This window comes from Cebidichthys violaceus, unplaced genomic scaffold (assembly GCF_023349555.1).
Source record: "Cebidichthys violaceus isolate CVI_PGR_0920_01 unplaced genomic scaffold, fCebVio1.0.p SCAF_16, whole genome shotgun sequence".
In the NCBI taxonomy this organism is placed as follows: domain Eukaryota; kingdom Metazoa; phylum Chordata; class Actinopteri; order Perciformes; family Stichaeidae; genus Cebidichthys; species Cebidichthys violaceus.
The window spans coordinates 6,556,333-6,578,823 of NW_027176329.1; the positions used below are offsets into that span (position 1 = coordinate 6,556,333).

The following is a 22,491-nucleotide window of genomic DNA, read 5'->3' on the forward strand; positions in this document are numbered from 1 at the left end:
ACCCTTTCACAGGCGCCGGGGCGTGGTGGGCCGTCCGGGCCGAAAGGGGGCGCTGTGGGCGTGACAGGGCTGCTCTGGTCTCACCTGGGGGCCAAAGAAAGGGTAACAGTTTAGGTCTTGTATTCGTGAAGACAGGAGTGAACACATTGTATTTACAGACAAAAATAGGAATCTTATCAAATAATTGAATCAGGTGTTCTGTCTCGCAATCAGTAATATTTAACTTTCTCATTATACAAAATAACTGTGAGATGATGAGTAGGTGTTGCTGATCACTGCTGCAGCAACTCTTCAGTAGCTGCTGAGATTTCAAGCTTTCTTAAAAGATAAACAAAGTACACATGGGAAAACACTAAGAGCTATAACATGCAAAAATAGTGGTGGCTTTAAAGATATGATTCTGAGTGCGTACAGCTATAAATAACTTTTGCACTGTATGCCTGTGTGAGACAAAAAGGTGGTAGAAGGAGTGGAGTGTAATTCATGATCTGACTCATAATGAATCACAACAAAAAGAAATGGACTTTGTAGATTGATGCCCAGATTGTTTTCGCTCTTCTATCAAGTGGCCTGTTAAATTGAAAGTGAAAACAATGTGTTTTTCCTTATTGTGATTAGCATTTTTATTGTTGTTGCACTTCATTTTTTACCCAACCAAAGACAAGGAGTGCACTAGTGAGCGTTCATCCCGCGGGCTGCAATACGGGGCCACAGACAGCTTTCTTCTTCTCATTCCTCTCAAAAGCTGCTGGGCTGATAAATCAAGAATATTAGCCTTCTTTTTCTTTCTCAAGGTGTTGGCTCAGTTTCGGCCTCGCTCTCCCGTTTAGCACCTCTCGCTACTCTCTCCTGTTTATCGTTAAATTCATCATCCCAGCGCTCCATGTTGTCCGTCTCTTTTTTCCTCCACTCATGCCCGCAGGGAGTCTCGCAGCATCCACATGATTTACAGCTGAGGATCACCTGCATCCTAATGCGATGAAGATGGAGAGCGACGGCGAGTGTCCAAGCAAATGCACAAACCTCTAGTGCTATCAATTACAGAGCGGATTCACTGATTGAGTAAACCAGCTGAACAACAACACCATACACCATATCCAGGTGACCAGGCAGAAACCGGTCTTCTCCACAAAACAAATGCAGGAAATGAAATCAATACACCTTGCCAAGCTGCAGGAAAAAATGAGGCACAATGTAAACCTTATCACGCACACACTCTGGCTTCTCTAAGTAAAAGTAAACAGAATGGAAACAGCCTTTGTCTGTATTGCCTTTCTTTTTAGCACATGGATAACACCTGAGATTACATTCCAAATGTGGTAATCATGTATTTTATTGGACTGGCATTAATTGATGCTGCTGTAATCTCATCCTCTATTAACCACATTCTCCACTAACAATATAATGAATCAAGGGCACACAGTTTGTTTATAACGCACCCTCGCACTTCTAGATTTGATTAAACTGAGATGAAATTACTCGATGAAAGCCAGAATCAAGCCGCTCGGCTGGATGTTTTTCACTGAGCTCTTGCGAGTCTATTTGCGCTCGTGTTCGTCGGCTTCCACACAGAGATGAGCGATAGGGGACAGATGCTGGGATAATCATTAAATAGAGCGTGGCCTGTTTGCCTTGATTGGCTGAATGAGAGTCGCCACCCAGGAAGCTCACCCGCATCCGAGCCGTGTCATTGGTGTAGCCGTGACGACAGGCCTCGCCAAGTCAGCATCCCACCATGGACACGTTTCTGACAACCGTGGCCCCTGAGTGGATGGGGCCGCCTCTCAGTCGTATAGGGCAAGGACACACTTTAGTCAGAGGCGCACCGCAGTTGACAGTGTGCCTCCGATCAACACTAAAAGTAAGTCAACTGCTTTCGAAAGATTTTTCATGAAGATGTCCAAAACGTCTTTATCCTCTTTTGGAAAAAAGAAAAATAAATACACAAAAACTGCCTTGTCATCATAGTTTATATTTTCCTTGCACAAAAATAGCAAAAAGGTACTCTTAGAAAGTACAAATAAAGACAGCCTATATAAAAAATGTTGCGGTGTGTCATACTTGCATGTGTGTGTGTCCCTGTTTATGAATAGACAGTGAGCGAAGTGAGCAGCGCCGCTCCGCCTGGAGGAGTAAATTAAACCATGTTGTGTTTATTATGAAGTCTTTGGCTTTTGGAGCAGGCTGCTGGCTAGGAGCTGTCAGTCACGGTGACACGCACGCACATGCCTGAATGTGTGTTTGCAGACAGACAACTGAAGAGATAGAGAGGTAGAAAAGACACAGCCGAAAGTTGGTTGCCTCATCCCTTTATTTCTCTCTATCCATCTCTCCACATGTCTCCTCTCCTCTCAGTCTCTCCTCCTGACCTACTTCTATCCATCCTCCAGTCATGTCTCTCCCTCCCTACGCTCCCCTCTTTTCTTTTTGGCTTTCTTTTTTTTTCAACCTGTCAGTCCTCTGTCTGTCAGCACTTCTCTGTGTTGAGTTAATTACAAAGTTTGTTTCCATTCTTCATCTCTAGGCCTCTGTTGATCTATCTGTCATTCGTCGGTGTTCTCTCTTCTTTCTCTTCTCTTCTTCTTTCTTGTTAGATAATTGAGGTATTACAGTAATATGTACACACATTTTATACACCAAATACTAGGGAGTTCTTGTGTGTGTACGTTTTCAGGTAAATCAGATCTCAAAGCATCGCCACTTTTTGATATTAACCTACTTCCTTCCCTTTTTAGCCCTCCACATCTTTTTTGTTTTCTCACTATAGTTCCATTCCTCTTTGGCCAACTTACACCCCCCCCCCCCCTTCTCTCTGTGTAGGCTGACATATTCTGCCCAGTAGGGAGTTTAAAGCTGTACAACATGCTGTCATTGTTTAACACTGTGTGGCATCAACGTGATTGTTACAGAGGCTTCAGTTTGGAGCTGCTTCCTTTCAAATATTCATGCGATCATGCCAGCTGCTCTGACCCACTTTGCTAACAGCTGAGTCTGCCCGCTCTCTGACATCTCTGTGAGTTGTGGGTCAAAGGGTGTTTCAGCTGTTGAATTTACAGTATCTCACTGATGTGAAACATCAGAAATGATGAATGCATTTAGATGCATTTGTTCTCACTTAAAGTAATGTTCTTGTCTGTCTGGAGGAAGTTTGGTGGACGGAACACCTTCATGAGATTTGACATGAATAGTGAGCTGATTGCCACACAGCTGTGAGCAAGACTGCAAAGCGTGAATGAACGGGCTGATGGCAAAAGATGTCAGAGAATAAACATACAAAATAATCTCTGATAATTCACATCATAAACAGAGCAAAATTGCTTTTTTTGGAAATATATTATTCGCAAACTTGCCAATTGGAGCTTAGCTTAGCTTAAAGACTGGAAACAGTGAGAAACAGCTCCTGACCTAAGGTAACAACATCCACTGACAATAAATTAAACAAATAATGTCTAAAATGTACATGTTGAAGTCTTATGAGGGTTTGTGTGCTAACTTCCTAAAGTCTTGTCGTCACCATAACCAATGGAGACTCCAAGAAATTACTGCGCCAAGCCAAATGATCCTACAATAAAAAAAACTTTCCTTTAACATATATACAATGTCATGAATTATTACTTTAAATATGGTTTAATTTTGCTACCAGAGTGGGAGACAATAGCAGACAATCATTTGGACGAGGCAGCCACAGCCTTTGCCTTTACTGAAATGGACTTATGCTGCAAGGCAGTGGGTATTGTGTGCCTGAACACTGTCTTTGTTTTACTGCAGACACAATGAACGAAGCTACAGCGTGGTCAGGGCCAGATATGTCGACTCATTTGAGAATATGAGAAGTGGAACTGCACAGAGCCCTTATAGAATAGTAGTCAAACAATGGGAAAGTTTTCATTAGTCTGGCATCTGTCCATATGTGCCAGTACAGTAGACTTCAAAGATGCTATTAACCACCGGAGCTGTGCACACCCGTAATGGGGAGCGGGGCAGACAATAGTGAAACGTATACAAATGGGAATGGAAATAATAGGGGATTGGCTCAGCTGTGTGTTGGCCTGCACTTGCTTCATCGCCAGCCAGAGAGACATGCATGCTGGGAAACTGGCAGGAGGGCAGATTTGCTCTTCCCAGCTTTTAGCCATGAATGATCTATTTTCATTTTTCCACTGCCTTCTCTCATACATACGCACACACACGCACACACGTACACCATACACACTCAGCCGGGTGACTGCCGTAGCTAACCTATGATCCAGAAAGAATCAAAGACGATGGGAAAGATGGAACATTTCAAGGGTGACCCGCTGAAGAAGACCTGTAAAATACGTGTCAGGCTGGGCGGCTGCAGCTCGTCAGCTCTGTACAAACAGAAATGGAAGCCAATGTGGAATAAGTGGAAAGAAATACGAGGAAAGGAAGAAAAGATAATGGCTTAGGGCAGAGGTCTTCAACAGGGGGTCCGCAACTCCTAGGAGGTCCTAGGGGAAATTTTGGGCTGATTAGACACTTTTTTTTTTTCAAACATGAATCTGTCCATTATTTTAATAGTTCAGTATCGTATGCAAGATGACAGTTATGTTTATGCATGGCAGTGGTACTAATAGGCCATCTCTCATTTTCGTTTCCACATTTATGTTTAAAATAAAAACGTCAATTTGAATAGCTTGTATGCATGATTATCATGCAATTGACAGACAATGCTGATATCGGCATTGGTATCAGTTGACAAGGTGTGTTTCTAAATGGCAGTGGCACGGCCACCCTACTCACTGTACCTTGCACATGTTTAAAATAAAAACATGAGTATATACATATACAATATATAACCTGTGTATTATTTGAATAGCTTAGTATTGAATGCACAATAACAAGGTTATTGGCTAGGCTCAGTTTAATACAAAACACAATTTTATACAATATATATAGTAGGGGGTACCTGCTCCATCTCTCTATCAGTTTGGGGGTCCTTGGCCTGAAACACGTTGAAGACCCCTGGCTTAGGGCTTGTTTTCATATCTATTTTGGATGACGATGTTGTAGGTGCACCCTCTCAGGTGGGAATTGTCAAAAGTTAATATACAAAAACGGTGGCGCAGATACGCCACACCTGCGAGCCCAGATGCTCGTGCACTCACACTCTGGACATGAATAGGTGTTGGTGTTGGTGGCTGCCAACTGACTGTAGCTTGACATGCCTGTGATGAGCAGAGACGAGTGAGAGAGAAGGATGGTGGAGCCGAAATGCAGCAAGAAAGACAAGAGAGGAAATGTTGGAGTGAGAGGCCGAGAGAGTGTGAGATGTAATGTGTGTGTGTGAGAGAGAGAGATGATGGCCACAGCACTGGGGAAATATGCTCCCATCTTGAGGGCAAAATTGAAGAGTGCCTTGGGGGCAATTCTTCTATCCTCTCCTAGTCGCCTCCTCCTCTTGCCCTGTTTTCCCATCTCTCATCATTCTCCTGCACAACCTGCTTCTTCCCATCCTCCCCCTATCACCCATTCTTTCACTTTCACTCCTTCCCTTACACCACATGTTAGCTTAAGATCACTTAAATTCTCGATTCATAGCACCTTTTTTTTGCATCAGGAATTTTGTTTGTGGAGGCGGCTCACAATGCAGACAAAAACACAAACAATCAAGCACATTTGAAACATATTCTGCGGCGTTCACAAAGTTAAATTTGAGACATTTTAAATACCACATTCTGTTTCACAATCCTATGTATGAAAGTATGATGGAGAAGCAGTAGGGACGATACGGCTGAGAATTGTTTATTATCATACCACATTTTTATAAGCGCTTCCCAGCAGCATGAAACAATAAGTCCAATTGGCACAATCAATACAATTAACACAACATCGTCTATGACAGGGAGCAGAAAATAGATAGATGGATTAACCAATTAAAAAATGATTCATTCATTTAGGTTAATTCAAATCGAAAATTGCCCTTTATGAGACGATGTATGAGCTACGAATGTAGCTTGCAATAGTGACAGTGTTTGCTAGTTGGTTCTGACTGAAACTTCCCAAAAAAGGATCGAACAGCCTCCTACGTGCACAATCTAATATAGCAACCGTGGCGACCCCTCCACTCCCTTCTTTGTTTTACAGGATCTGGGTCGTCATCAGCCTCATGAGCCAATACTGGGCACAGCGTCTACAAAACCATTAGCAGGCAACATAAACTATTAAGACTTTTGTTAATTACCTTTAGATTTTTTAAATCTTTTAAGAATTCTTTTGACGAAAACTTAATTCAAGACCTGCACATGTCCTGTAAAAATAAACCAATGTTGATAGGATACACAGTAGTCTCCAATGTAAGAACCAACTTCTTTCTTATCTTCATCTAGCCCTTACTCCTATAAGCAGTTTTGTAGCACTCTCACATCTTCAAACTATTTCTGTCTTGGCTTGAAAATGTAGGTTTTCATCGTTTGTGCAGGGTTCCATGTTAATGTAAATGTCTGCAGGACACTTTTTAGGACTTAAGCCAGCTCCATTAGGTTTTTAGTAGATGCAATCCTATCTTTATTGGTACTCCATTTAAAAAACAAATGTATTACCAGAAAGCTGCAGAGCAAGCAAATCCTGTTTGACCAAGGATGTCAAGAAGATGGAGTCTTAATGGGCAGTGCTTTTGGGGAGTAAATTTCTTCAACTGACAAGTCATTTAACAAATGATGTTCTAAAGCACACTGATGATATCAAAATGTATGTGTCTTTAAAACAGCCTTTGAGCCAACATTCACCAGCTTGCTTATATTAAAATGATGAAGAAACACATTTAGCATGAAGCTGTATGTTTACATCTTGAGAAGGCTTTTGACTGTGACTTAATGAGAAAGAAAATGCCAACAACACTTAGAGGGATGCTCACTTGTAATTGGCCTGTGTTTCACCTCTCTCCCACGGTTATGGTGAGAAGGCATTGCTGGGGATATTAGACAGGGTCAAACAGAGAATAAAGGCAATAACAGGCTCATTCAGAGTCAGTCAGTCAGTCAGTTATTAATCATGTTAGGCCATAACCTTCTGTAGGAGGGAGCTCGTCATTCAACGTATACATAGTCACATACACTGCAGCGCTTGAGCTCATATTGGCACCACTGTACTTTAAAGCTACGTGTATTCTCCCTCCTTCTTCCTTTCATATATCTCACTTTTTGTATCCTTTTCATTCCCACTTTCTTTCTCCCTGTTCCTTCATTTGTGTGTGCTCTCCGTAGCACTTACGTTGTCACTTCATAGCTCTCTTTCCTTCTCTGTCTACCTCCCCGCTTCTTCTTTCTGCCACTCTCACAATGCATTCTCTCTCTCTCTCTCTCTCTCTCTCTCTCTCTCTCTCTCTCTCTCTCTCTCTCTCTCCAGTCGCTCTCTCTCTGGCACTCCAGTTGCTTGTGTTGTGTTGTATTACAAACTCCCTTGACAGAAAATCAAAGGTAGATGCAAAAATCACAGCTCAGAGGAGAATCAAGACACACACACACACACACACACACACACACACACACACACACACACACACACACACACACACACACACACACCAAACAGCAACACAAAGTGTTTTCCCACTGTCATAAAGTTTGGTTGCCTTAGTGCTCACACCTCTAAAATTCTTTTTTTCACTTGCCTGTTTTACTTGGATTCCTCAGTGCTAATAAAATAAGATTTTGAGAAGAACATTTTGATTAGCATGAGCAGTAACAGCCACCATGGTTGAACTGAAAAATGTAAAATGGATGGACCTCTATGAACACACACACACTTCATTTCACCTACAGAAACTCAAACGTTCATGAAGTTCTGGACCCAGCGTTTGACTGCAGGGGATCACAGGGAAGGAGGAATCACAGCAAGACGTACTTAAGAGCAATAACGGAGCAATAAGAAAAAGAAGTAACTCACAAACTAACATCGTGCAATGTGATGGAGCACTCCAGCATTTATTCACGACTTTCCCTGTTTGCAGACGGATTCCCAGCACGTGGTCACTTTTAACTCCTCCAAATGCTGCACACACATGGATACCAGCTGCATCTGTGTCCACAGATGCAAATCACAGACAGGCAGAGGGATGGACGCATATACACTTCTAACCAGCTGAATCTAGTGTTGCTAGGTTACTCGGTGAACTAGGTTACTACATGTAGAGCATATTTGCATAAATCTCTGATCGGTGTTCATATACACCACGAGAGTGAAAGAGAGATTATAGTTGTCTACTGGTATCAGCAATGATGATCAGGCTCAGCTCATCTTCCGAGGGTGCAGCCACGTCAGCAATGCAGCAAGATTTGGGCTTATTTGTGCGTGTTAAATTGAATGTTTCAAATACAAACGTAAGCATATTTGAAATGCAAATGAAGTACAAATGCAAAATGTATATATGTTCATTTGCATAATGCATGTCTGTGGTCGCTTATAGTGCTTTGATGTAGGATTGCCTTGTACAGGGGCTTTGAGGGCAAAGCCAATACAGAGGTGGGCCAAACCTATTGCTTTCCTCTCCTTTCCACATATTTCCAACTATTTTATGATGCCCATCACAATTTTGCTCAGGGAGAAGACCGTGGATCAGAAGATCGGCGGTTCAGTCCTCGGCTCCTTTAGTCCATGTCGATGTGTCCTTGGGCAAGACACTTAACCCCAAATTGCTCCCGAAGGCTGTGCCATCGGTGTGTGAATGGCTGTGAATGATTAGATAGACCCTGATGGGAAGGCGGCACCTTGCATGGTAGCCTCTGTCATCAGTGTATGAATGGGTGAATGACATGTAGTATAAAAGCGCTTTGAGTGGTCGGAAGAGTAGAAAGGCGCTATACAAGTACAAGTCCATTCACCGCTTACCATTTACTGTTCCCTCATTCGAGTCTCTCTCCTCCTCTCTGCAACTCCTCATTATAGAACAAAATAATATTAATGTTGAAAGAGAAGCGTACAGTCTGGAGAACTATAATATCGAACAGATGGAGGAGGATTAATAACACTTAATCTCATTAAGGTGCAAAAGAAATAGTTTAGCAGTCATCTCGACTAAACGGGAAGTGTGAACATAAGTTAAAAGGCAGGCTCAATGTCTGCTGCATCGATCAATAGCTGGATGGATTTTACACATCCACAGGTACAAAAACACCCACAGTAACCATTAAAAACACACATAAAGATGAACTATGGCGAGCTGAGAGGTGTGCTGCCACTCCTGGTAATATGGACACAGCTGTGCAATAGGTAAGAAGTGAAAGGAAATGAAAATACTATGTTCTGTGGTCGAATGTCAAAGTGCATTTGTGATTAAATTTAACATTCAGCCCATGAAGCCTGATGTAAGACGAGGGCAGAGGTGCATGACACTTGAGACTTGAAGACTTGAAAACTGGCCGACTGCTGTGAGATTTGACTTGACTTGTAACTTGAAAACAAAAACATCTAATAATTACTGTTAATCCCATATTTTGACCTGGTAAAATGCCTGAACAATAAACAAGACTAAGCAGGTATTCAGACTGAAGTCCGGTTGGAGTAGGCTAACATATTTTAAAGGCTTATCAGATCAAAGCACCGTACAATAGTTTGTAATACTCAAAGACACAATTTTACAAATCTGAAATGTAATCACTGCCGCTGTTGTCACGACGAACGAGAGGTAAACAGTAGAAGACGGTGTTCATGTTACAAAGTAATCCACCAGGGATGAGTGGTTGCAAGTATGTGATTGGCTAGCATAGCACCGTGCCAGATGTCAAGTTGTGATGCGGCTAAAGCTGAGCCAGGTTTAATGTTTTTGCCTGGCAAACAGGCCTAAAAGTCTGGAGCAATGCTCTCTTTCAAATAAAGAGATTTAGTGTTGTGTCCCATGTTTTGATTTTTGTTTAGCAAGTGTATTTATTGATGCTTATTGAATTGTGTATATGATGGTATTTTATGTTTTAGTCAGAACCATCAGTAGTGACCTCTCATCCTCTTTGTAAAATCCAGACATTACAATGAGCGCATTTTAAACTTTACTTGCTGAATTGAAATCCAAGCCTTCTGTAAAAGTCAACTTATTTACTTAGCAGTCCCTCGTTCTTTAGTACTTGCTGTCATTTCCCTTTTTATACATGTATTTTAGCCTAACGTCACAATCCCCCTGAACAGATTGGAGGGTTATTAAGATCACCTGTTGGTGCAGGATGTGGGGACTGGCTCTTACTTAAGAATTGGAAGCAGCTTGGTGCATTTCCCATCTTGACCAATCAGGATGTGACCACACCCCTTTTTTAGGGATTAAGAGAGGTGGGGCAATGCACATTCAGGGCAACGTGATCCTTCCTCGATGTAATGTGGACTAGAATCTCTGGTCTTTAAGTCATTTTGAGACTCTTTTGTTGTCTTTTACTTTTCTGTGTGAGGGTCATTTTTTGAGTCTGAAACCCAGCTGTATCAAACAATAAAAAAAAAACTGTTCCATCAGGGCACACCTTGCTACCATTCGTGAAAGAGTTTGTGCTTGCCTAACCCTAATGACCACGGGCATTATTTAGTGTTTTTGTTTATTGGTTGATTTTCATTAAAACCCTCTTTATACACATTTACTTGTTATCTGAGAAGCATTTTGTTATAATTTGAAGAAGCATTTTTTTCATTGGAAAGGGTCTTGTTAGGGTTGTTTCTCTAGGCAAATTGTCATCAATGTCAATAGGATTCATCCTTTGGGAAGCACGCGTGTCAGTAGAAAATAAGTTGTTGGGATATATTTTAGTCTGGACCAAAAGGCTGACATTGTCTTGCCTGGAGCCACGACGGCAGCGACAGGTCAGCCTTGCATAGCAACACATCTTGAACATTTAGTTTGTAAGGACAGTCATTGACAGAACTTGGTCTAAATTATGTTTAAAACAAAAACGTCCATTATCACAAAGACCCTCAAAAACTTAGACTATAGTCCCAAAATATTTGAAAAACAGTCCTTGATTTGAGCATCATTTTGTCTCAGGTGAAAAGATGCAATAGTCTCCACAGACACAATAAGTCCTTGAGAGTATTGTGAACGGCTGTCACCGAGAATGCTCTGTTTGTCATTTACAAGCCTCCAAAACATTCAAGAATTAGGCTCGGCCTACTTTGCTTTTGGTGGCGATGAGCTGTGTATGTAATTCTATTATTGCGTTGCTTACGTGCTGCACTGCCAGACAAAAGTATAGTTATCTGTTTCGCTAAGTGCTGAATTTGTCGGCACTGCACAGTGACTGGATTTTGTTATTACTGTATTCTTCTTTTTTTTTTCTTTTTTTTTTTGTGAATATGTCAGAAAAAGGAAAAGAGAAAGAGAGAAAAGGAAGGTGGAATTGCAAAGGAAGAAAAGAGCCTTGAAATGCAGCTGTATGCCACATGAATGTATAATTCCTTTCAATTCAATTTATTTTCAGCACAGAGCACTGCACGCTTCTAATAGCCTAATATTATCCTAATCAAATTTAACTGAAGGTAATTTCATTTCTGTAATAGATACTATCTAATAGGATAGGCATACTGCCATGTAGCATTACAACCTCAGTTCCTTCAAAAAGACAGATCGACATCTGACATTTAGTCATGTCATTTAAAATCAGGCGCACACACATTTAAATTTTATAAATAAATGTTTTGGTTTATAGCCGCCCACAATCCCCAACACAGTGAAAAGGCAGCAGTGTTATATAATGGAAAGGTCTTCTCATCCATTGCAGTCACCATTCATAGTTAAGAATCAATGAGAATTGCTCCCAGAAAACGGGGAAGAAAGAGATTTTAAAAAAAGAGTGACATTCAGAAGTCATTCATTGAGAAGAAGTGGAAGAAGTACTCTGCTATTGTTCCCCGCCTCATTATGAAGTACAAAATCGGCACAATCTAACCAGGCAAAACAATGAGACCACATGAGAGCGAGAATGAAAAGAAGCAGGAAAACAGAAGATAATGAAGACTTCATTAATCAGCGCTGATACCAGCCCTCATTTATCACGCCATTGTTGAAACCAGTACAAGTTCCACCTCTGAGATGTCCTTAAAAATGCCAGATTGTGGGAACTCTCCCATTTGCTGTCACACTGCCATCATCTGTAGAAGTGACATCAAAAGAAGGCCTTTGCCAGAGCAGGAATCCAAAAATCTTTACACACTCACGCAGCGGCCTCAGGCAAACTTTACAGGTGGTATGTGTATGTTAGATTTCCAATCAATTCAATGGAGTAGAACAAGGAGGATTTGAAAGCAGGAGAGAGGGGAACGACAGTGTTTCCCTGCTGTTAGTGGCTCGCTGTGCCTTTTTTTTCATTTTTACGGCAATGAAAACTGCCGGTTCAATAAAATGCTAGTGAGATAAAATTGTCAGGCACAATGAAAATGAGTCTGCAGATCTAATAAAATTGTCAAAGGGAAGATCAGGGAAAGCGGTTTTACTGCAGGTTATGCGGGATGAATAATGCAAGGAAGGTCATTTTGGTTTTGGGTGTGGCGACTGCAGTGATCTAGTGATAAAAACAATATATATATATATATATATATATATATATATATATATATATATATATATATATATATATATATATATGATCAACTCATGCTTTGTAGCTTCCCTGGACTATCCTCAATTCAATATTTAAACGTTGGTCATTTTACACACAAAATAGAATGAGATGCTACAACTAAGACGCATAAATGTTACAATATAAGCTGTGGCCTTTTACAAAAAGTTACCCACAGAACACTTTTTCAAAAACACAAGTCATCTTCAAAAGGGACACCGTTGCCTCTACCTGCACTGCATCAATTACATTGACATAGTCAGTGCTGGAGGCTTGTATCATGTCTTGACAGTGACAGTTACATTGACAGGATTGTGTTATCTTGAGGATTGCTGCCTGTATCGACAGGAACCAGTAGTGCTGAGTGGTAGAAACACTAAGCTTTTAAGATCTCTTGTTTGCTCATTTTCATAGTGAAACATGCTGAGTTTTTATAAGCTCAGGAGGCTTTATTGTTGGGGTTTAACATGTGTGTTCTGATTAGAGTATATCTGCCTGAAAATGAACACAGTATTAAAGGTTCACATTTATTAAAGTACGTTTTCAAATAGCACTCACATTCTTAACATGGACATGAAAAGAGTTATTGGTGATTCCTACAGCTATGACATACACTTAACTGACCAAAGTGAAGTTTTAGAAATAACATGGTAGAAAATTCATATATACTTTTTTTCTTTTCGCGATGCATAGTTAGTAATAGTAATTCAGAGACTAACAACAGACATATTTGAAAAAGAATAATCAAACTAGCGAGGCAGAGACATCCTGCCCTTGAGTCTCTAATTACATGTCAAGCTCACTGGATCCTATATGTCCCATAATGCAATTCAAAAGCCAACTCCGTGGCTGGTAAATGTCATTCAAACTCCACACCCCCAGCTTGTATTGCAGTCTGTCTGTTAAGACATTGTAGTCTCCAAGGCCAAGTCAAGATATGTAACTGTTTCACCGGCTGAATTAGACGGGGCATGCATGCCAACTAAACTAGTTAAATCATTGGTGCTCTATTTAAATGTGACTGTGGAAGTCTTTCCTGACTTGAATGAAATCAGCTTTCAATGTCAAGGAGTCACAGATTTTAATACAGTGGATACCTCATTTAGAATCAAAAATACTAATTATCTCAGTATAGTGCAATAATGGAATCTGGCTGCGTGTTCACTTGATAAATGAGGTCTGTTGCTGCTTTTTTTTTAAGATGTCTGTATTCTTGTAGACCCAACTTCAGATCCACGGATTATCTGGATCACAGAAGTAGTGGAGTGGAGAAGACGAAACACTAATGAGAGCTAATGAGAAGAGAACTCATGGAGACAGCCCCTTGATTACCTGTCTCACTTGCAGTAATGGAAGACAATGCATATATGATTACTGCGTTTCCAACACTAAAATTGCTGCGTTGCTGTGTAACGCATACTTGCGCTCCATCAGTCTATCTTTTCAACAACTGTGTCTTTTTTTATCTCGGACTGTGTTGTTGCTAGGGGACTTATCATCTTATAAACGGCAAACAGCTTGACAAGCCTACACACTGTGTGTGTGTGTGTGTGTGTGTGTGTGTGTGTGTGTGTGTGTGTGTGTGTGTGTGTGTGTGTGTGTTTGCTTGCATGTGTCATTGAGCTAGCGAGGATGGTCTGTCCATCACCCATCAATGCAGACAATAGAAGACAGCCATGAGCCCTCAGAGATATAGCCATAATCGGAGAGAAACACAGAGAGTTGTGATGACTCAGAGAGACTCGTTCAGCAAAACTTTCTGAGGAATTTTGGATCTCTGGTGAGTTGGAGACTGAATGACTGACAAGCCATCTGTGGGAAACAGATGAGCTAGACATCTTCCGCTGAGAAAGCCTTCCTACACAGAGGGAAAAGCTATATTCAGCAAAACACTTCCAGGTAAATCCACTTTAACTCAAATTTACACATTTGTAGAGGAGCCAAGCCATCTGCTGCGAATATCCTTTTTGACGGAATTCAAATTAGTTTTTATTCAGGAAATCCTTTTTTCTAAATAGGAAGTCTGATCTTTCCCGATAAAGAAAAAAACGTATTGTTAAGCGCTGAGCACCAAAGATGTGACCAAAATCAAAAGACAAAGTAATGCTTCTTCTGAACCTTAGATATGAACTGTAATGCAATGATTTTTGATTGTTTGTAGCTTAGCCACATTTTTTAATTTTCTTCACATCCCTGGCATGAAATCAAGCTGGACACCTGCCGTGAGATTGAAGGCAGCAAGAAGGGAAGGAGGAAGATTATACAAGTCCGATAGGGAAGGACACACATCCATGCAGGGAAAAATAAACGCAAATAAACAGTGTTTTCCTCTTAAAGTACCCCAAGTTGTCTGTGACCATTGCACGCTCATATAGCTCTTTATTTGTATTAAAAAGATTATAAAAAGACTCATCATTAATAATTCTGTCAATATTTAATCCACTTGTAATCCCACCGTTGAACCCCAAACCCACAAAGCAATTTAGTTTTAATATGGTGGTACATGGAAGTACTCCTAAGTGTTCAAACAGCAGTGATTTAAAGGTCCAAGTGGTCTAACTTTTTAATAGATGTCATTCTGCAAAGCACCGCTTGGTCTACAGAGTCATATTTTCAGATAATGCTTCATCTACATACAAATGTCCAACAATAGTTGTGAGATGCAGCCTGCAGCATCGAGCACACCCCTCAGATACTCCAGCTGCTGATGTAGAAGGGGGCCACTCTTTTTCCAGTTGATTGCGAACCCCAACCTGGTTAGGGTGCACGATCAATTGGGCTGCGTGGATCAGCTCATTCTCTGGACTTTGCATTGACATGCCTGGGTTATTTGAAGAAAACAAGCAATTCATACAAATAGGAAGTAAACGATTGTGTTTTAATATAAATACTTGCTTTGATGAAAGTAGAATGTTGGCATTAGTCATTTTTATTATGTATTATAAGCTCTATTGCTTAGAGCTATGTGTTAGGGAAAAATGTTGGTTCTGTGATAATAGTCTCAAAACTCCACACGCAAATGTAACCTGATCATCGCGTATAAAGCAATCAGTGCACACACATTACCTTATCATCTGTAAATGAATACAAAAGAATGTCACAAATATTTTTAGACATTTGTATACACAGCAAGCATTTAAAAAATGATTAGATCATTGAAGTTGAAGTTTAAAATCTGTATGTAAAAAAGGTTGTTTTGCGTGCATTTGTAAGACAGTTGCATGTAGTCAAATTACTTGGTTTTTGTGTGTAGATTGGAACATGCATTTGTGAATATCTAAAAGTATGCACAAACCATTGTACACATTTGTAAATCTTATTTTTCATTTGTAATACACATTTTTTTTACCATTTTGAGAGCAATTTTGCTCCATAATTCCTAGAGATATCAGAGCTTTTTGAGGGTGGATCTGAGATTTTTCTCACTTGTAGTTATATGAGAATCACTACAAAACTCCACTTTTAACCAATTAACCACTCCCATTGTACTTTACAGTGTATTTTAGAACAGCTAAGAGGTACCGTTTGGCATTAAACAAAGTAAACTGTAACAGCACTGCCTCATGTGGGTTTTATCAGATAGCGGTGACACACCACCATATGTTTCATAAATCGTCTCTTCTGTTGCTTTTAAAGCCATGTTTATCAATAGTTTATTTTCTTTATCATTAATAGATCAAATTTGTGCGAGGATGCTTCTTGACAAACCTCCAGGAAGTTACTGCCTAACTCTGTGGTTCCTCTTCGAGTCTATCGCTCAATTTAGCATCTTTCGGCTAATCGTTTTAATTATAGCTATGTCAGCGAAAAAGATCAGATAAACCCACAGCTCACTTCCTGCCCAGCACCAAACCAAATCAAGCTAAATAGCCATATATTTATCTCAGAAGTTGGTGGAGACCAAAACAGAGCTCAAAAGAGAGTAAATATTAGACTTGCATTTGTCAGGTGGTCAGAAGCACAACTCCTAATAAAAGCTAATGATGGATATGAGCCAATTGATAATATGTCAGATAAAAAATGTATTAATGTAATGCTACACCATTAGCCAACTTAACTAAGAGCAAGGGGAATGGGGCCTCAAGCAAAATCTACAAAAAGATTACTCACCATTATCACTAATAACTTGGTGGGACGGTAAGAGTGTGTTTTAAGGCTTATGGATTTGACATGTTAAGAGGAAGATAATGTTACTTCATCTTTCAAAAGTATTGCTTTAATGTGTTATTTTTCAGCTTTTCACAAAGTTAGTGAACGGTAGCTTGACAGCATTGTTTTGAGGCTATGCTATTTAGTATATCAAGTAGATGTTTATTATGTATTTTACTTGACATTCATGAGTATCTAAACTAATTCAAACCTAGAATAAGGAAGTGGGAAGAGAGTGCAGACAAGGTGCGGATGTGTTAAGAAAGCTTGGTGTTGAGGTTCACGAGCCTCGTTAGTTCTGCCTCTCACAGGAAGCTTATCTCTCTAATCAGAATAAGCAGCTTGTCAGTGCACACTTCTCATCATCTAATTAATCACAATCAGGCAGGAATTTACAACACATTAGCGTTACCTACCACAAATTCACACACACACACAATCCCACACATGTACACGCACACACACACACACACACACACACACAATCCCACACATGTACACACACACACACACACACACACACACACACACACACACACACACACACACAGTGGCCTTAACTTTGTCTTACTGGCCATGCATGTTTATTTTTTTCCTTGTCTATACTCGTGTGTATGTACAGGCATCTGCAGTGCAACCTCACTAAGATTCAAGGGCGCCATGAAAGCGGAACGATTTGGGCTCATCACATCAATACTAACCCTTAACGGCCTTAACTTCTCAGCCAGCTGTGACACCGCAGAGAAAAAAAAATTCTGAAGTCAATCAAACGAAAGATAAAATCACAAAAGCTGAGAGAGAGAGAGAGAGAGAGAGAGAGAGAGAGAGAGAGAGAGAGAGAGAGAGAGAGAGAGAGAGAGAGAGAGAGAGAGAGCAATTTAAGGAGCACTGTCAACCACTCGTTCCCATTCTTGACTCCTTGAGGATCAGAGGAAAGCTTGGTGTCATTCGCCTGTCTGCTCTTTGATGTGTGCCGTGCGAGAGACGAGGCTCCCGGCCTTTCATGTCGTACTTTGTATTCAAGCATCCCAACCCTGGCGAGAATTACATCGAGATAGTCATTTAGTTCAAGCTCATCACGCAGACGATTTGCTCCCTCAGAGGCATTTGATTGTGCTTGTGTTAAGGCTGCGCCCAGTTCAGCAATGGACATCGCGCTGTATTTCACAGCACATAAAAGAGAGATGGAAATAATATACAATACAGATGGAAAATATCAAGTATCATATAGTGCTTTTAAATTGTATTAATTATCCTGCTCCTGTGCCCTGAACACACTAAACTTCAGTATTCAGAAACACAGAAATAGTTTATTTTGCCCTTTAACCCACCATGTCACATCAATGTACAGATTGGATGGAGGCAAAAGGGTATGCAGGGATTTCCTGAGCCAAAGATACATTTTTCCCCGAGGAAATAGATTTATTAAAAAAGCTAAAGTAGAATATAAAGGTCAGTGCTTTGTTCAGTCCACAATTCTCCACTAATGGTCAGGAGCTTTATACTGAAACACTGGTATGAGACCATTGAGCAGGGTCTGTTATTAGCGGGAGAGAGAAGGTGAGTTGCTTGTGATTGGGGAACATGAGACTCAAAAAGGAATGCTATTTCCACCTTAAAACAAATTACAGGTCGTGTTCCTGCAGACGGCTGAATAAATGGAGGCAGCATGGTAAATAAGTCACAACGTTTTGATGTCCGCAGGAAGTAAAAAGCTAAAACGTTATCATTGAGATCTCCTTTGTGACAAAAATGTCTTCACCACAGTAGCTTCAACATCAAAATGCAATGGGGCATACACTTCCTCATGAGTCCTTGTGGTTGCCCTGATTTTAAGTATGTTAGGATGAGAGCAAGTTAACCAACAGAGACAGAGAGGTGTACTTTTAATCAAAAGTTGGGCCCACTTTAGATTGGGTCACACTGATGGGTTGAACAAGCTTGATAAGAACGATATAATTTGCAAAACCGGTCTCGTGGAAATGAAGTACGCGGGAAACACAAAGCACATGATTAGTCACCTCGTTCATCATCATCTCGATTTTGTGGAGAGAACGGGCAATACCACCACACCTGTATGAGCCGATATCGGATGTGATGGTACTATATAAAGGAAAGCAAAAGGTGTGCCCTTGCAGATTGCACACTTTATTGATCAGTAGGAGAAAAGGACTTGCGGTTGATGTTCTGCAAGCTCAGATCAAAGCCATGCACCTACAGCAGCCATTACTCAGTTTACTATACAGGCCTACTGTACAACAATGTTCTGTTGATACTCAGCGCACACAGGATCAGGTTGTTCTTGTGTTGCACAACACCTTTATGAACGCTTGAAATTGTAAAGATGAAAGACGGATAAAGAGCTTTGAGACAACACACTAGAAGGCATAAATTAGACTTTACACTTTACAGAAATACACTTTTTTGGTCTCCTGCCAAAAGTTAGGTGAGAGGATCAATATGCCTCTTATATCTGTACACTAAATCATAAGATGGAGCTGGCAGGGGGTTAGCTTAGCTTAGCATAAAGGCTGGAAACAACAGGCTCTGTCTAAATGGTAACAAGATGTGCCCACCAGCACCACTTGTGTGTTTAATCAGGACAAAAAAGAAACGTGTAAAACAAGGCTGGCTACACCTTCTAGCGTACAGACGGGAGAATGGTATGATCTTGTCATCTAATGCTTATTCCTTGAATATAGAGAACAAGGTTCTTGTATGTTGTCTAGCCTGGGTCTGTTCAAAGGCTCACTGAAGAGTACTCACTAATTGATATGTTATCAAAGTTTTGGTTTCATACAGCGTTGCATGCTTTTCCTTGACCACATGCAGTGACTTCATGAAGTATTCGCTGGTTATGCCAGTGATGACACGGCTCGGTACGCTAGCAGTTTCCCTTTTTCTTCCAGTCTTTAACTGCGTGCTGAGTGTAGATTAACATTTAGCGTACAGACATGTAGTGGGATATGTAGTCTCATCTAACTTTCTGCAAGGAAAACTACATTTCCCAAAAAGTTCTATACTTTTCCTTTAACTTCATATGACCTATTTACGTAGTGTATTTATTGCCAGCAATATCAGACATTCCAGCAGAAATGCTTGACCTTTTAATTTGAGTGACAACTAAATAAAGACCGAAAAAAAGTTGTGTGTATCTGACCTGCACTTTGTAATCCAGTGGAAAGGTTAGCGAGCAGCAGGCTGACTCATGCTCAAAACACACGGAAATACAAACACCCCCATGGCTGCACGCTAACACACCGCGCACGACAGAGCGGGTGGAAAACACCCAGAGTATCTGAAAAGGTCAAGGGTTGTGGATCAATTCTGACAGGGCCACTGGGATATGGACACAGATGGTGCATAATCTCCCATCCCCTCTGAATTATGCAGTGTGACTCTCCCTCTCTCTCTGTCTCTCTGTCTCCCCCTCTCTCGTCTCTTGCCAAAATCACAGCCAAAACATTCATTCAGACCTAGTTAGATGTACTAAAAGCCCTTGTTGGTTCACACTCCAGTGACACAATGAAGAGAGAGCCGATGCCCAGATGAGTCAAAAAAACTACTTTTTTAAGAATGATATAAAATGTGCAATTATCTTTCATTTCAGATGGTATGTTCCTTTTTAATGTTGTTTAAATTGCCAAAAGCAGAAACAATCATGTTGTTATTTATGTTATAATATAATACCAACTGGATTTGTGCCATTGACAGTGAATTTGGGGGCAAACTTGCGGATCCTCGTCTCATCTTTTATATACTGTATAACTACATACTCACATTTAAATCATAGCATTTCACAATGTCAACCTGGATACTGCATATATAACGTTTATTTTTTAATTCGCTGATGGAACAACTTTAGTTTTAGCACCCCTGTTTCAAACTAAGAAAGATGTGTACCCAAATCTAAATTAACTGGGATGACAATGTACCTTTCCATGCATATTGAAGTTCTTTCATGTGGCTAAAATGATTATTTCTGCTGTCGCACAGGTAATTTCAATCATTGATTTAAGTAAAGGGCTTTAATTCAAAGCAAGGTAGAGATCAAAATGCATTTTTGGACAAATCTGGAGCAGTTTTCTGCTGTATGGCTACAAAAGCAAGGACAAAGGGGGACAGAGCACCATCATCTATATTTACAATACTTTAGTTTGTAGATAACTACATGGAGCAAAATGACCATTGCTGCAGAAATAATACTCAGTGTGTGACATTAAAGAGGCTAACATAAATGCCCACACAAATATAAGAGAGATGTAGACAAAAGGAATAAAAGTAGAAGAGGACACAGGATGAGCTCCACTGCCTTTCAATTACCATCCCCTCTCTCCTTATGCTCCTCCAGCTCCCATCTGAGACAGAGCTGTGAAATTGAATTTCTGAGCACATCTCAACAAACAACGCAACTCTCCACCTCTGTGCCAACAGAGGGAAGGACCAGTACCGTGACAGCGACAACACATCCATGTCAGTGCCTGATAAGTTCAGTAACTATTGGAAAGAAAACAAATCTGGGGGCTTAAACCAAAAGTGCAGTGGAGCGGCTGAATGGACCGCTGAGGTGGGAGGTATTGGTGCACTGTATGATCGTGGTTCTATGCCCTGAGACACTTTATAAAACCCAACAAGTGGTGGTTGTGAAAACAAATATTTTCAAAAATCCTGATTGTTAGAATGGTAAGTTACTGAATGCAGTTAACTGAATACACTCGGGACCTTATTGCAGAGAGAAGATTGGTACAACTATCATGCATGTGCTGCAAATATGAATCTATAGCCGGCAGCCATCTTAGATTAGCATGAAGACAGGGGAAACGGCAAGCCATGGCTCTGTCCAAAGTTAACAAAGTCCACCTACCATGTAAAAATGATCTTAGTACTGAGTCAAGCTAGCTTTTCCTTGTTTCAAATGTCTATGCTAAGCTAAGCTCACCGGCTGCAGGCTGTAGCTTAATATTCAACACACCGATATGAGAGTATCAACCGTCTCATTTAACTCTCAGCAAGAAAGTAAATAAGTGTATTGAGACATTTATTTAACCAGCCCAGGAAACTGCCCTGGCTTCATTGTTGGACTTTTTTTATTGAAGCAGTGTTGAAATGGAACCTTTTTTTTTTTTTTTTTTTTTTCCAATTTGTCAACTCTCAAACAAACGTGTTCCAGACAAAAACCTCTCTATTTGGACCATTTTATATTCTAATAAGTGGTTTGAGAACCATTTGTCTTGGTACACACTCTGTGACAGAAGCAAACTGTTTGACCTTATTCGTATAAATAATGGAGTAAAAAATAAGTGAGCTATGTTACCAATATGCTGAATTTAAAGATGTGCAGACAAAGTAGTATCAAATATTCCGAGTGAAAAGGGCATTTCTCTGTTTGAAAACAGACTGACAGTTCACTTTCTCAGTATTGGAAAATAATTTAGACAAATCTGAGTGACACTGAACTTTCCTTAGCAGACAGCCTGTCTGACATCTGCAGGTTGTAATCTAATGATTGAAAGACCGAAATAGCTACTGTAGCACAAATTGGTCCCCGTAGACATTTATTCTTTAGATTTCACCACCATGGAGAAGAAATCATATGTAGAACAATCTCCTTCTTGTATCCAAGGTGTTCTAATATAACGATGGATATGGTTGAAGGGTTGAAGAGGATAACTTTTTTTTGGGGGAAGAAAGCTAACACAGCAGTATCTGTGTTAATGCAGTGTACACTTTAAACCAGTTATTTAATATCACATTCAAGTGGAAACAAAGTGTTAATTATTACACATCCAGCAGG

At 40.4% G+C, this 22,491-nt stretch overlaps 1 long non-coding RNA gene across 1 annotated transcript in view; it reads right to left on the minus strand.

Moving 5' to 3' along the window:
• Window positions 1-14: 14 nt before the first annotated feature.
• The window catches only part of LOC137872640 (uncharacterized), a 90,509-nt gene continuing 68,032 nt past the window's right edge, over window positions 15-22,491 (minus strand). Inside the window, exon 3 of the long non-coding RNA XR_011102884.1 lies at window positions 15-84. This is a non-coding gene — a long non-coding RNA (uncharacterized lncRNA). The remainder of the gene's footprint in view (window positions 85-22,491) is intronic.